General features: G+C 37.2%; 1 long non-coding RNA gene across 2 annotated transcripts; it reads right to left on the minus strand.

Moving 5' to 3' along the window:
• Positions 1 to 3,636: 3,636 nt before the first annotated feature.
• On the minus strand, positions 3,637 to 13,609 carry LOC131702714 (uncharacterized). 2 transcript variants are annotated; one of them, XR_009309481.1, is made up of 3 exons: positions 13,265 to 13,609; positions 12,579 to 12,920; positions 3,637 to 5,381 (listed from the first exon to the last, which is right to left on the minus strand). It is a non-coding gene; the product is annotated as an uncharacterized LOC131702714 (long non-coding RNA). The 2 variants fall into 2 exon arrangements; XR_009309482.1 differs by lacking the exon at positions 3,637 to 5,381 and adding an exon at positions 9,218 to 9,329.
• Positions 13,610 to 14,074: the final 465 nt, after the last annotated feature.

The following is a 14,074-nucleotide window of genomic DNA, read 5'->3' on the forward strand; positions in this document are numbered from 1 at the left end:
ATTGTATTGTTTTATAAACCCGACACCTGCTTATGTAGGACAAACATATCCAGTTTAACAAGGGGCGTCTGTATGATTATGAAAAGCTTTTTGGGGGTGAAGGTGGGGGTCCCACTATAGAATTTGATGGGATTAACCTTTCTCATATGAGAAAGGCAGTTTAATCCCATCAGCATAGGTAGGCATTGTTCCTAAGGGGTAGATGTACTAAGATGGGCCAGTCACAATGCAAACATACCGCAATTTGCATTTTCATTGCGACAGTTGGCAAATTATACATTTTGTCATATGTACTAATAGAAAATATGTTAATGAAAAGAGCCGCAATGTACTATGCTTCATGACACTTTTTCTATGCTTTTACAATAGCAAACTTGTATAAGGGTTAGTCTGTCCCTAGTTTTTTATTTTAAAAAGAATGAGAAACTGAGCCTATTTTTATATGGTTATTAGGTTTCTTTCCTGTGAATAGTTATATAATGAATCAATTTGGTACACATGTCCACCGATATTGATTTTGTTTCTGTGACCTGTATGTGTGTACAGAAGACTTGATAGCTCTGTATCCCTTTCTTATAGTATCACAAGAATCTTAAAACCCTCAACCCTTTTCTTCAGTTATGAATAGTATATTCAGACATGAAGATTGTTTAGTCAGACATTCTCTAACCTTTGATATCCCATTTCCAATAAGAAATGCATTGTTTTATTTGTGTTGCAGAACAGCGACTGTAGCACATTAACCATGTTAATGCAAAAAATGTTTAAGGATTTCTATCAGTATTCAAAGCTGCAACACGTGAGGAGTTCGGGTAATGTCAACACAAAACAAACCAATTCCCATCATTCCGAGACTTTGAATTAAATAACTAATATGATCTGTTTAAGGGTCATTATTGATCTGTTTACTTTTGGAGACAGTGTCCTGACAATTGCATCTGAGAAATTCTATTAAAAGTCACATTTTCCATCTACAATATGCTGCTACCATTTTTTTCCAACACAATAATATCTAATGTATAGTTCCTATAAATTAGGTACCTGGATCTATATAGAACAGATGTCTAAGGTGGCAGCATGCAAGGACTAGGTCTCAAGGCTCTCTGTGGTATTAAATGTCTGTTGTTTCCAACACGTGCGTGATTCTCAATCCAATGTGTAAAGGATTAGGAGGGTTAGGGGGATAGTTACTTTGCTGTCAAAACCACAACATGATTGGCTTCTCTTATGGAAAATTATAATTTAATATTGGCAGTTAAATGCCATAGTTCTCTAAAACCAAAACAGTGATTTTCTACAATTACTACCTGTCAAATCAGGAATCGGAAACCAAAACAGATACACGCTTCCTGTGTTCAGTAAATGAGCAATTCAATTTGCCTTGTGGTAAAACAATATTTCTAAAACAAATGTGAGCCTCTTTGAACTGGGTGTGTCAGCAATAATGTAGGCATGCTGTAGTATTTATGAATAAGGCCGTATTTTTTTCAGTTATCACAGATTTTACGATTTCCATGACATTTACCCATTGCCCTGTAATATGTAGTTCCCTGTGAAAATTTCAATTTCTGAAAGAACAGGGTAAATATATATATATACAGTGCCTTGCGAAAGTATTCGGCCCCCTTGAACTTTGCGACCTTTTGCCACATTTCAGGCTTCAAACATAAAGATATGAAACTGTAATTTTTTGTGAAGAATCAACAACAAGTGGGACACAATCATGAAGTGGAACGAAATTTATTGGATATTTCAAACTTTTTTAACAAATAAAAAACTGAAAAATTGGGCGTGCAAAATTATTCAGCCCCCTTAAGTTAATACTTTGTAGCGCCACCTTTTGCTGCGATTACAGCTGTAAGTCGCTTGGGGTATGTCTCTATCAGTTTTGCACATCGAGAGACTGAAATTTTTGCCCATTCCTCCTTGCAAAACAGCTCGAGCTCAGTGAGGTTGGATGGAGAGCATTTGTGAACAGCAGTTTTCAGTTCTTTCCACAGATTCTCGATTGGATTCAGGTCTGGACTTTGACTTGGCCATTCTAACACCTGGATATGTTTATTTGTGAACCATTCCATTGTAGATTTTGCTTTATGTTTTGGATCATTGTCTTGTTGGAAGACAAATCTCCGTCCCAGTCTCAGGTCTTTTGCAGACTCCATCAGGTTTTCTTCCAGAATGGTCCTGTATTTGGCTCCATCCATCTTCCCATCAATTTTAACCATCTTCCCTGTCCCTGCTGAAGAAAAGCAGGCCTAAACCATGATGCTGCCACCACCATGTTTGACAGTGGGGATGGTGTGTTCAGGGTGATGAGCTGTGTTGCTTTTACGCCAAACATAACGTTTTGCATTGTTGCCAAAAAGTTCGATTTTGGTTTCATCTGACCAGAGCACCTTCTTCCACATGTTTGGTGTGTCTCCCAGGTGGCTTGTGGCAAACTGTAAACGACACTTTTTATGGATACCTTTAAGAAATGGCTTTCTTCTTGCCACTCTTCCATAAAGGCCAGATTTGTGCAGTATACGACTGAATGTTGTCCTATGGACAGAGTCTCCCACCTCAGCTGTAGATCTCTGCAGTTCATCCAGAGTGATCATGGGCCTCTTGGCTGCATCTCTGATCAGTCTTCTCCTTGTATGAGCTGAAAGTTTAGAGGGACGGCCAGGTCTTGGTAGATTTGCAGTGGTCTGATACTCCTTCCATTTCAATATTATCGCTTGCACAGTGCTCCTTGGGATGTTTAAAGCTTGGGAAATCTTTTTGTATCCAAATCCGGCTTTAAACTTCTCCACAACAGTATCTCGGACCTGCCTGGTGTGTTCCTTGTTCTTCATGATGCTCTCTGCGCTTTAAACGGACCTTTGAGACTATCACAGTGCAGGTGCATTTATACGGAGACTTGATTACACACAGGTGGATTCTATTTATCATCATTAGTCATTTAGGTCAACATTGGATCATTCAGAGATCCTCACTGAACTTCTGGAGAGAGTTTGCTGCACTGAAAGTAAAGGGGCTGAATAATTTTGCACGCCCAATTTTTCAGTTTTTTATTTGTTAAAAAAGTTTGAAATACCCAATAAATTTCGTTCCACTTCATGATTGTGTCCCACTTGTTGTTGATTCTTCACAAAAAATTACAGTTTCATATCTTTATGTTTGAAGCCTGAAATGTGGCAAAAGGTCGCAAAGTTCAAGGGGGCCGAATACTTTCGCAAGGCACTGTATATATATATTTTTTTTTTACCACTTAGAAATAAATACAGCAAATATTTGCCTTAGTGACACACTACCTGTAACACTGCTTAGGAACCTAACAGCCAGTTTAGTTTGCTTCTGGGAAATGATTGAACACACTTCCTAGAGCTGCATAAGGCTAAAGATCACTCTATCCAGTACAAGAAGGGGACATTTCATGTGTCTGTTGTTTTTACATTTATTTTGTTTGATAATTCACTGATGATGAAAATAGAATGTATTTAAAAGGTGGACATAAAAATGAAATATTCTACAATTTATTTAGCATTTACTGTTTCAGGTCAGCATTTACATATTTAGGACATTTTTTGTAAAATACTGTAACTCGAGAATTATACATTTTGAATGTGACAGATATTTTTTTTTCTCCTTTTAATAAATATTGTGTGCTGTTGTTGTTTTCTTCTCAAAACCCCATGGGTACCCGTGCCTCTATCTATCTATCTATCTATCTATCTTGCACCTTGTATCACAGATAAATTGTACTTCACAGCGAGCACTACAGCACTCAGTTTGGACTAATGACTGTGTGTGTATATACTGGACTGTTGTTTATTATTATTTACGGGACTGCATCCCATAATTCTCCACTGCGCATTCGACATCGCTGTTGCCATCTCTCTAATTGTTTACTGTTTTGGTCATCAGACCATTTGGATTACAATAAAACAGAAACCATTTCACCCGTACTTTGTTGTCTGTCTTTTCTTGTTGGATTACTGCACCTGCACTTCGCCTGCTCTACTAATTGCCACTTTGCCACACTTACACTTTATGATCTTTATCCTTCGGCTACTAAAGAAAATACTGCAAGTAAACTAAACTTCCACCCCCATGGATGCACAGAACACACTCCAAAACAAATAAAAGCTTCCTAAATACAAACCGTGCCATAACAAATGGCAAATACGTTTTAAATAATGTAAACTATGAACTCATACATACACGTTTTTTCTCCTTCCTATTTCACCTTACATAAAGTAACATACCTGAATCCAATATATGTTTTGAATTTTAAAGTATTTGAGATACTGTCTTACAGGAAGTATTTAATTCAGAACTGTATGGAGAAAAATAAAATAAATATCTGAAACTCTAACTAATGTAAAAAAACAAAATAAATTCAAAAAAGATGCTTTCCACACAGAACGATAGATGTGGATTTAAAATGCCAGGCACGCAAACAGAGCCATCAGCTGAATAACTGCTTATGGCATATAAACAAGAGCTAAAATTTAGGCAATTTAGATAACTCCAGCTTCTACTATACTTGAGATTAAGAAGGGTAACACTGCCCTTATGCAGCTTTCCCAAATAAAGCTAAATACAATTACCAATACAATGTCATTGCTTCTTGTCTTTTATTTTGTAAAGATCCAGAAACTAATTCACTACATACGTATATCCAACAAAGTGAAAATCATATATATATATATTTTTTTTTTTAAATGTAGGCCTATTTTTTAAAGGCAATGAAGCTAAAGACATTTGAGATTTTGTGTGAAGTTTGGATCGTCTCTTTCCTATGTTCCTACACATACCATTCTCTTCGAGAAATTACTGAACCATCTAAGTGAGATACAAAGTCGCCATCGTTTCCTTCATAATAGTCATCTTGAGTATATTTGGTTCCACCTGGCATTCTATCTTCATAATAATCGACTGGCAGTGTATCTCCTTCTGTGCATCTGTTGTTCATATTTTCCACATGGCCCCATTCATTATTTTTCTTTGGAGTAATCTGGGTAGATCACCTCATTTGTCTTTTGCTTAAAGACTATCATTGTTGGGGTCGTTGTATTGTTGAAGCTCATGAGGTTGCAGAATATCTAACAGAGATTCTTTCTGCATGTCAGATGGTTCTTTGTACTGCATGGTGTAATAGTCTCCACGGCATGTCCTTCGTTTTTTCATGTAGCAAACTCCAACAAGGATGATCACCAGTATTAGAAATAGGGCACCGCCAACAGCACCACCAATTATAGTGCCTGAAGGTCCCTCGTGCAACGACTCCAGTGTTGGTGATGTGAACAGTGCTCTTTTTGTCGCTGCTAAACTTGTGATGCCAGCAGTCGTGTGAGGCGGTGGTGTTGTAGGTAAGGTGGTAGTAGGAGGAGGATCTAATGGGAGGGGGAGAAAAGGGAAGGGATGGACAGACAGAGAAAAGCACAGAATGTCAATGCAAACTATATCAGTAAAGGGTTGCTATGAAAAGCATAAGTAATGAGCACATTTATACAACTATTTTAACTAGAACAAGAACAGTTACAGGGTTCTCATCTTAAAAAGGTGTGTCTTGGATTTTAAAATATTTAGAACTCTTGCTGCTTTCAAAACATATTTATGATACTGGTTAAAGAATTCAATGTTAAATTATTTAAAACGTGTACATTTAGCACAAAAATATAGTTGTATAAGTTGTGTTTGAAATGCATACCATCTTATAAGGATAGGAAACCTGCAACTGTTGAATACTAGAAAACAGTAAGTGCATTATTTATGTACTTTTCTTTGTATCTGAAGAATGTTTTATAAGAAAACATAACAATTAGAAACTATAAATTATTGCTATAAAACACACAGTGTTCCGCGTTTTCAGTTTTTATCATAAAAAAAAATCTGGGAATGTCAGAGTTTATTTTACATATATTAAAATAGGGATAAAATCTGTAAAAAATATTTTTTAATTGAAACATCGGTAAAAATCGGGGGGGAGGGGAACAAATCTCAGTACCCACAGTTTACATGTGGAATATGATGCGTAGCAGTTCTGGTTTCTGATCAGGTTTAATGTCCCTGGCATGTCTGATGAAGCACAATCTGTGCGAGTCGAAGCCACATTTTCCCAAGTTAACTGGTACTTTGCGAACATTTGGGCAATCGCTGTACTGATGGAAACAGCATCTACAGAAGGCATGAACATGACATCAGCACAAAACAAGCCAGGTTCATTCGCCTTGAAATCATAAAAATAAAATTGACAGAACTGGGTGGTGCAAGCCATCGGAAGACGCGTCAAAAATCACCCTGGACATTTCCATCAATGCGTTCCAAGTAAGTTTATCAACTGAAGCATCACCATTATCCATTATCTGTCAAATATTTACGATTAAGATTGTCGGCGTTAAGGCAGCGTTTTAGCTGATGGACAGACAGTACTGTTGCACAAAGTCACCGATACACACCGCTCTGCAATACACAGTAGGACATCCAGCAAAGCACAGCGCGGCGCTGACAAACTCATAACACAGTCATTCTGTGCTCTCTTTTTATTAAAGCGTGTGTAAAAGCCGCATAAATGGATTGCTTGTCTCTCAGTTCACTTTTTTTTGTTTTAGTTTAATGTGTCGCTTATTTTTCAGTATGTTCTTTTATTGTGAGCACAGATATATACCTCAGGTGATAGTGTGTTTGTGAAGTGACAAAGAACCACAGTTGAACGTTATTTGATCCTCTGACGTCTAAACATCTGCTGTATCCTAGGATACAGTGTAGGGCTGCTACAATGTCAGAGTCAAATTAAAACAGCGTTTTAATCAATTATTGTGTATTTCCTAGAAAATAATACCGGGATAATATTTAATAGACAAAAATCGAGCATAAAATCTGTAAAAACCCGACATCCGTTTTTCGGTAAAATTCGGAATAAACCGGAAACACGGAACACTAAACACACAATGAAACAGAAGGAGATGGAATGCTAATTGAAATAACAAATTTACCTAAAAGCAGACAACTACAAATGATGATATACGCATGGGGAGTTAGAGGGTTTACCCCCTCATATTTCTGCCACCCTTTTCAATCTAATAAATTCACAGAAATGTGTCATAGGATAAACAGGGTGTTGTAGTAGTTGCATCTTGAAGACAGACCTCAAACAATTCGTATACTGATCAAACCCACCCCTTAGACCAAACAAAGTATTTGACTTGCCTAATTCGTTCTCTCTCAAGCACAACATATATTTTGGTTGTCCAAATCCAAATGGACCCCAGTGGACAGAATCCACTGTTCAGGTCAGGATTGAGGTGAACTCTCAGAGCTGTGAGGGGAATCTCTATAAGGTTTGCAGGCACTGTGCAATGCCTATTCTAAGCAATATTATTGGGAGTATTCAATAAAAACTAGGAGACCAAGCACTGTTTTTTTGGTAATCAAGACAAATCACCCATAACTAGATGTGCCTTTTCATGAAGGCAGGAGCTAAATACATTATTTATTCATTAGTGTTCTCATTATCTCCCATCCATTGCGAGACTACTGGAGAATCAATACCAACAAATGCAGAGCATTTAATGTCTACCCAATGTTTTTGATGTCCCTGCAATAGCTGATGTAGAGAAGCATTCTCAGTTTACAGTTAAGAATCAAGTTAAACTTGTGAACTGCTTGCAGTTGTCAAGTGAAAATACAACAATTACAGTTTGTCTTTCTGTAAGCAGTGAATAGGTAATTTCAAAAAATGTGTACATAAGAACCCACAAGCGTTTGTATACTAAGCTTTTCACATTGTTTGTAAGATACCTTTTAAAATGACTGTACTGTGACAAAGTACCACAGCTTGATAATGTAATAAATAACTTCCTACTGCTGCTATTAAATACTAAATAAACATTTAAAAAGAATGTACCATATTTTCCAAAAATTGCAGCTAAAGCACCACCAATACTAGTAAAAGAATAACAAGTAATAACAATTACATAAAATTATCATAATTCTTTGAGATATGGAAAAGGATAAATTACAACCCATATATTTTTTCTATTTATTTCATTTGTGAAGTTTTACTCCTTAAAATACATAATTATATAAATTTTGCAGAAATGGAAAATCATAATATATACACTCCTAAGTAAATTAACAGTGCAAATTATTTTAAGAACAATTCATCTTCTTGGATTCCTTCAATACCGCTTCTTGTGAAAGAAACCACATTCAAGTTCAACCTGCTTCCCCTGAGCCAACAAATGGAATAGATGAAGCCTGAATCAGAACGCAAATGAAGACTCAGAAAGGAAGAACCACTGAATAGTGCCTCTGGGAACCCAGCAAAGGAGCGGTATCATATTAACACTTTGATGCACCGCTTGTGCCTTATAAAGAGAAAAGAGATGTTCAATTATATATATTATACACACACACACACAAAAGTACTGCCGCCCTACACTTAATATAAGAGAATTGAAGAAAACATGTTAGTAACAAGCATTTAGAGAACATTAGCCACCAATTAATAGATCAAAATACACAATATTGAGGGAGATGTTTTGGGAAAATAGATAACGGGCTAAGGGTGCATTTAGAACAGTTACATATAACCTCAACAATAGAAGTTGGTAGCCAAGTTAAAGATAAGAATTCAGTGCAGATCATTAACCCCAACCATGATTCATAAAAAGAGTTTATCTTGAATTTTCAGGAGCTGTTCTAAGAAAGCATTAGTGAGGGATAGGGCCTACATATTTGCTTCTAGCCACATTGAAGGAAAATTCAAAATCACAAAACCTATTACTGAGAAAACATACACTCTCATACACCAGGGTCTGGAAACTAAGTGCGTCTCACAGCTGAGTCCAGATCCTGGCCAAAAAACAGTTATTGGCTTGCTACAGTACAAGTCAGTCCATGTTAAGTGTGTTACTGCTTGTACTTTAGAACATGCTGATGTAAATTAGAACTTACCGTCAATATATGAAATACATGTTTACAACTGTAATAATAAAAAAAGCTTTTAAAAACAGCAATCTATTAAATGTTGTACTTACGCAAGACATCCAGGGTAAATGGAATCCGTATCTCCGATTCTAATGCTGGGTGACGAATCACACAAGTAAGTTGCTTTCCTTGGGCAAACCTGGTTGGTTTCCAATTGTACCGATTTTCAAGTGTTACACAGTCATTAGGCTTGTCAATCAAGATTTGAACAGGTTCTCCAAAAACCTCAGACACCCAGGTGATCTCTGCAGCAGGTTTTCCATTTTCAGCTGTGCACACAGCGACTACTGTCTCATTTCCCCCATCTATCAATGGATCAGAGCCACGTGACATGCTTATCTTGGGCTCAACTAAAAAACAAAACAAAATAGGGGCTCCCGAGTGGCGCATCCAGTAAAGGCGCTCCACGTGAGTGCAGGATGCTCTCTATAGCGAGTTCGAATCCAGGCTATTCCTTTGCCGATCGAGGACGGGAGCTCCCAGGGGGCGGCGCTCAATTGGCCGAGCGTCGCCCGGGGGGAGGGAGGGTTAGGTCGGTCAGGGTGTCCTCGGCTCACCGCGCACTAGCGACCCCTGTAGTCTGGCCGGGCGCCTGCAGGCTTGCCTGTAGCTGCCCGAGAGCTGCGTTGTCCTCCGACGCTGTAGCTCTTGGGTGGCTGCACGGTGAGTCTGCAGTGTGAAAATAAGCGGTCGGCTTGACGGCACACACTTCGGAGGACGGCGTGTGTTCATCTTCACCCTCCCGAGTCAGCGCAGGGGTGGTAGCGGTGAGCCGACCGTAATAAATAATTGGCCATTCCAAATTGGGAGAAAATAATAAAAATAATTGGCAACGACTAAATTTAAAAAAAAACAAAAAAAACACATGAAGTATGAAGCATAACTTGACTCAGATAATAAGAAACTAAACAAAAAAAAAATCTAATGCTTTCATCAGAGTGATTGCTATTGCTCAGCAGCAATATAATCCATGCAATAATTTGTTTGAATACAGTTTAAACTGAGATACAAGGTTGTATTTTTTCCATTTTTGAAAAGTTACTCGAGATCCTGGCCGTATACTGTATTCATTTAACTGTATTAATTAATTAATTTTCCTTTAGAAATGTCCTCATGTGTAATTTAGTGATGTCATACCTAAAAACTGTAAAATAACTAGTGGTAACCACAACCCTCAGGAACTAGGATCAGAAATAATTTTATAAATACCATGCACGGTTTTGATTTTACATAAACTTGTTTGACAGGTGCGCAGGCTCACCTGCTTTAGATCATTTACTACGATTAGTGTGAAGAAGTTCATCGTCCAAGAGATCTCCTCCTTCTGTCATCCCATTAACAAAAAATGTGTTATTTCGGGTTGGTAAGCATTCTTGGTTATGAAGAGAGATTTAGTATGTCTCCGGTAACTTGTGCTCTTTTAAAAATCAATCAAACTATAGCTACTGAGCGATCTTTATACAATCGATCCCTGAAGTTTCTCCGATGGATATTTCACAGCAGTAAATATTTTGTTAATTTCTTTTTGGGTTTATGAACATTTTAGGCGATTTAGTATGATTTCAGGTAATCTTTGTACTTTTGATCGCTAAATCTCCTGGCAAAAAAAAAACAAACTAAAAACTAAAATTAAAACACTGCTAAAAAAATGATATCTATGGCTCCTGGTTTATATTTTACTAGCTGTGTTTTGGTCGGACAAAGGCATTATGTTAATTTGAAAAAGAAAGAAAAGTAACACAATGTAATTCAACAGATTTAATGGGCCGTCTGTCAAGGGCTAAGCCTCTTTTACATAGACTGTTCTGCAACACAGGAGATTTTATTTTTTTATTGGAACAATGTTAAATCCCAAGCAGACAAAAAAAGAAAAGATTTAAAACAATGGCAGCAAGTTCAGTCTTTGCAAACAGCTTGTTTTTTGGAGATTTTTTTTTTTTTAGAGTTTAAAATATAAAACAAATATTATCTCGGAATCTGCTTACTTATATTTGAAAACAAGAGTCTATTCCTCAAACCCACAGTAACAGTCCTGTCTGGCAGTTTTAAAACTCAACAAGACATTAATGAAGGTTTGTCACTTGCTATTGATGCTGGCAACCAGAAAAACACATTGTATTTCAATAAGCAATTATTATAGATCATGAGTTTAAATTTGCAAGCGCTGTAAAGAAGTACCAAAAAAAGAATCATGTGATAAAAATAAAATTGCAATAATGCTGTGCGAAAAGTGCCAAAAACTGTTAGCCAGATCTGCAGCATACTGACATGGCATCTGACCCTTACCCTGAGCCAGGAACAGCAGTCAGAGAATAAACTGGACAACCCAGTCCCAGAAATAGACAACAAGTACACCCCCTTTCCTCACCTCCTACCAGTGAAGCCATTTGGCATTCTTTTTATTGTAATTATAGTGCCTGTTCTCCAGCTATGACTAACTCCTCCGTGAATGTGGAACGGTAGTGGCAAGATGTCGGGCCCCACCACAGTAATGACGGTATACTGTAATCCTGGAGGCACACACAAGTACAGCTGGACTCACAAATTGTGAAATACATCTGACAGCACAAACTAAACCATTTTGAGACAGGAAGGTTACACTGACCTCCATGATGTAAAAAATGTCCATGAAAGTCTTTCAGTAGCTTACAACTCCTCTGCAGCAGCTGGCATACTAGATTTTGAGTATGAATTGCTTTGTGGTTACTGTATGCAACCAACAGTAAATATAGTAACCTCCATTACAATTCTTATTACTAAAGATACATTAAATGTTAAGCAGTTACTGGGTTTTCCCTCCATCTGCATTGTTACAGGTCATGCAGTATCACTGCATAGCATCCTATTATTCCACTGTGGAGAGATACAAGGTAATCCTTCTTCAAAGTGCACATCCATATTTTTGGGGGGTTCTTTTGCACCCCTTTCTGCTTCTGAGGGTTGCATGCCACAATCGCAGGAGAAGGGGGAGATGTAGAAAAGGTGTGTTTCTTCTAAAGTTAATGATTTAGCCATACGGATTAATGTTTTAATAAATTCAATTTTTTCAAGTGATTGCAATATCCTTGTTTTAAGGTTTTACTGTTATATACTACTGTATAAATAGAATAAAAAGCATTCTAGGGCAGCCCTTATTTAGTGATGTCTCAGTTTAAAGGAGGACTAATTTGATTGGAAACTAAACAAACATGTAATTATTAAATGTGGCACATTTCGTTGCAATCTTCTGCCAATTAACACTTACAAAAGAGTAAAGGACCTTCTCTTCAAATATGCACAAGCACATCATAAATTATCTGTTTAATCAACAGGAATAAAACACACATGCACACAAATAAATGTATTCTTGCACCCATTTTACCCCAAATCCTATAAACATCACAAGTAACAATTTGTTTTCAGAGGCAAAAAATAAATTTGTAAAAAAAATTAATTAATTAAATGGTGACAAAATGCAAGTTTTGTTTTGTGATCATACCTCATTTACAGTAGTGCTGGGACATATTTTCAGATATTAGTTCATTAGAATATTTCTTTGAATTTTAAACATGCCCATCCCACCACTAACTTTTCAATTTTTCTTACAGTATTATACATACCCATTACAGTAACAGTGGTCCATGCTTGTGTGTTCCCATAAGGGAAGGACATCACCTTGCACGTGTATTCTCCAGCATCAGTAAAGCCCACTTCTTCCAGTATTAGGGCTGCATCATTCACAGAGGGGCTTTTGAATGAAAGCTTATCCCGATATTCCTCAGGAATAGAGATTCCGTATGTCAGATTAAAAACAGCAAGTGTTGGTGTACCTCCATTGTGAACTTTCTCCCAAGAAATCTGCGTCAGTGTGTCTCGAATGTGAACCACACACATCAGCTCAATCTTTTTTCCCAAAATTGCTGTAATATGTGGATCAACTATAACTCGTTCTGTGCTGACCCCTGCAGATAAAAGAACAAACACATAAATAAAAATGTCACACACAAATGTAGCAAGCAAGGTGGTTTAAAATCTCAGTTTCACAAAAAAAAAATTAACTTGGAAAAACATTTACAGCACCTCTCAATCAAATCATGCAACTTGTTTTTTTCTCTTAAAATTAGACCTTGAATTAAATAAAGCTGGCCTACATATACAGTAGTAACTGAAAGTAAAAATATTGAATTATGTTTAACCTTTAGGGCTGATCTACAATTTACAGCCATACGGCTAAAAGACCTTACGCAAGACCCGTCTCCAGGGAAACCACTGTGTGCTCTATCTGCAGGTCATTTACAGACAATACCTCCTACTGTCACAGGTACAGCCGAGTTCGACTTTAAAGCTTGACCGTGACAGTCAAACGTTTGGACAGACAAGTGCTTCCAACGTATTTACTGGTCTGTAGACAAGTGCTCCCAACGTATTTACTGGTCTGTAGACAAGTGCTTCACAAACATATTTTAACATCTTCTACAGCGAAAGCTGACATTTCCTGTATTGGTGTGTGCCGGTGTCGTAGGAAATAAGTTGATCGCGTAAGCGCAGTAATGCAAAAGTAGGCAAAAGTAAGGCGGGGCAACAGTTTGATTAAAGGGGAGGTTCACTGCATGGCTTTTTATTTTTATCTGACTGTTTTTATTTGCAAGACTGTGTATGTTGGTGTGTGTTCGTGCCACTGTCTTTTCGTATGAACTATAAAATGTGGGATCGACTATGTGGAAAATTGTTTTAAACCCCTGTCTTTTTATGTTTCTATAACATCACTGTCAATCAGGTGTAGTTTGTGTGTGATCGCGGAGATTTATTTATATATTAAATGATTTTCCATGACTAAAACTCACGCTTTGACGTTTAGAAAATCGCTCGCACACCTGCTGTCCATACAGTAGTGCTTCCCAAAACAAGAACACCCCCAGAAATGCAAAATAACGTTAAATATGGAACACATTTTGCTAGTTAACATTTGTTACACAAACAAAAATACACATTAATATCACAGGCTACTTACAAATTTAATTTTAAATTATGTATTTGTTGCTAATATATATTACAGTGATGTTCACGCTCCCTTATCAAGCGTCATACTGTCGACTATATCCGATCTACTTATTAA

This window comes from Acipenser ruthenus, chromosome 30, assembly GCF_902713425.1.
Source record: "Acipenser ruthenus chromosome 30, fAciRut3.2 maternal haplotype, whole genome shotgun sequence".
Lineage (NCBI taxonomy): Eukaryota > Metazoa > Chordata > Actinopteri > Acipenseriformes > Acipenseridae > Acipenser > Acipenser ruthenus.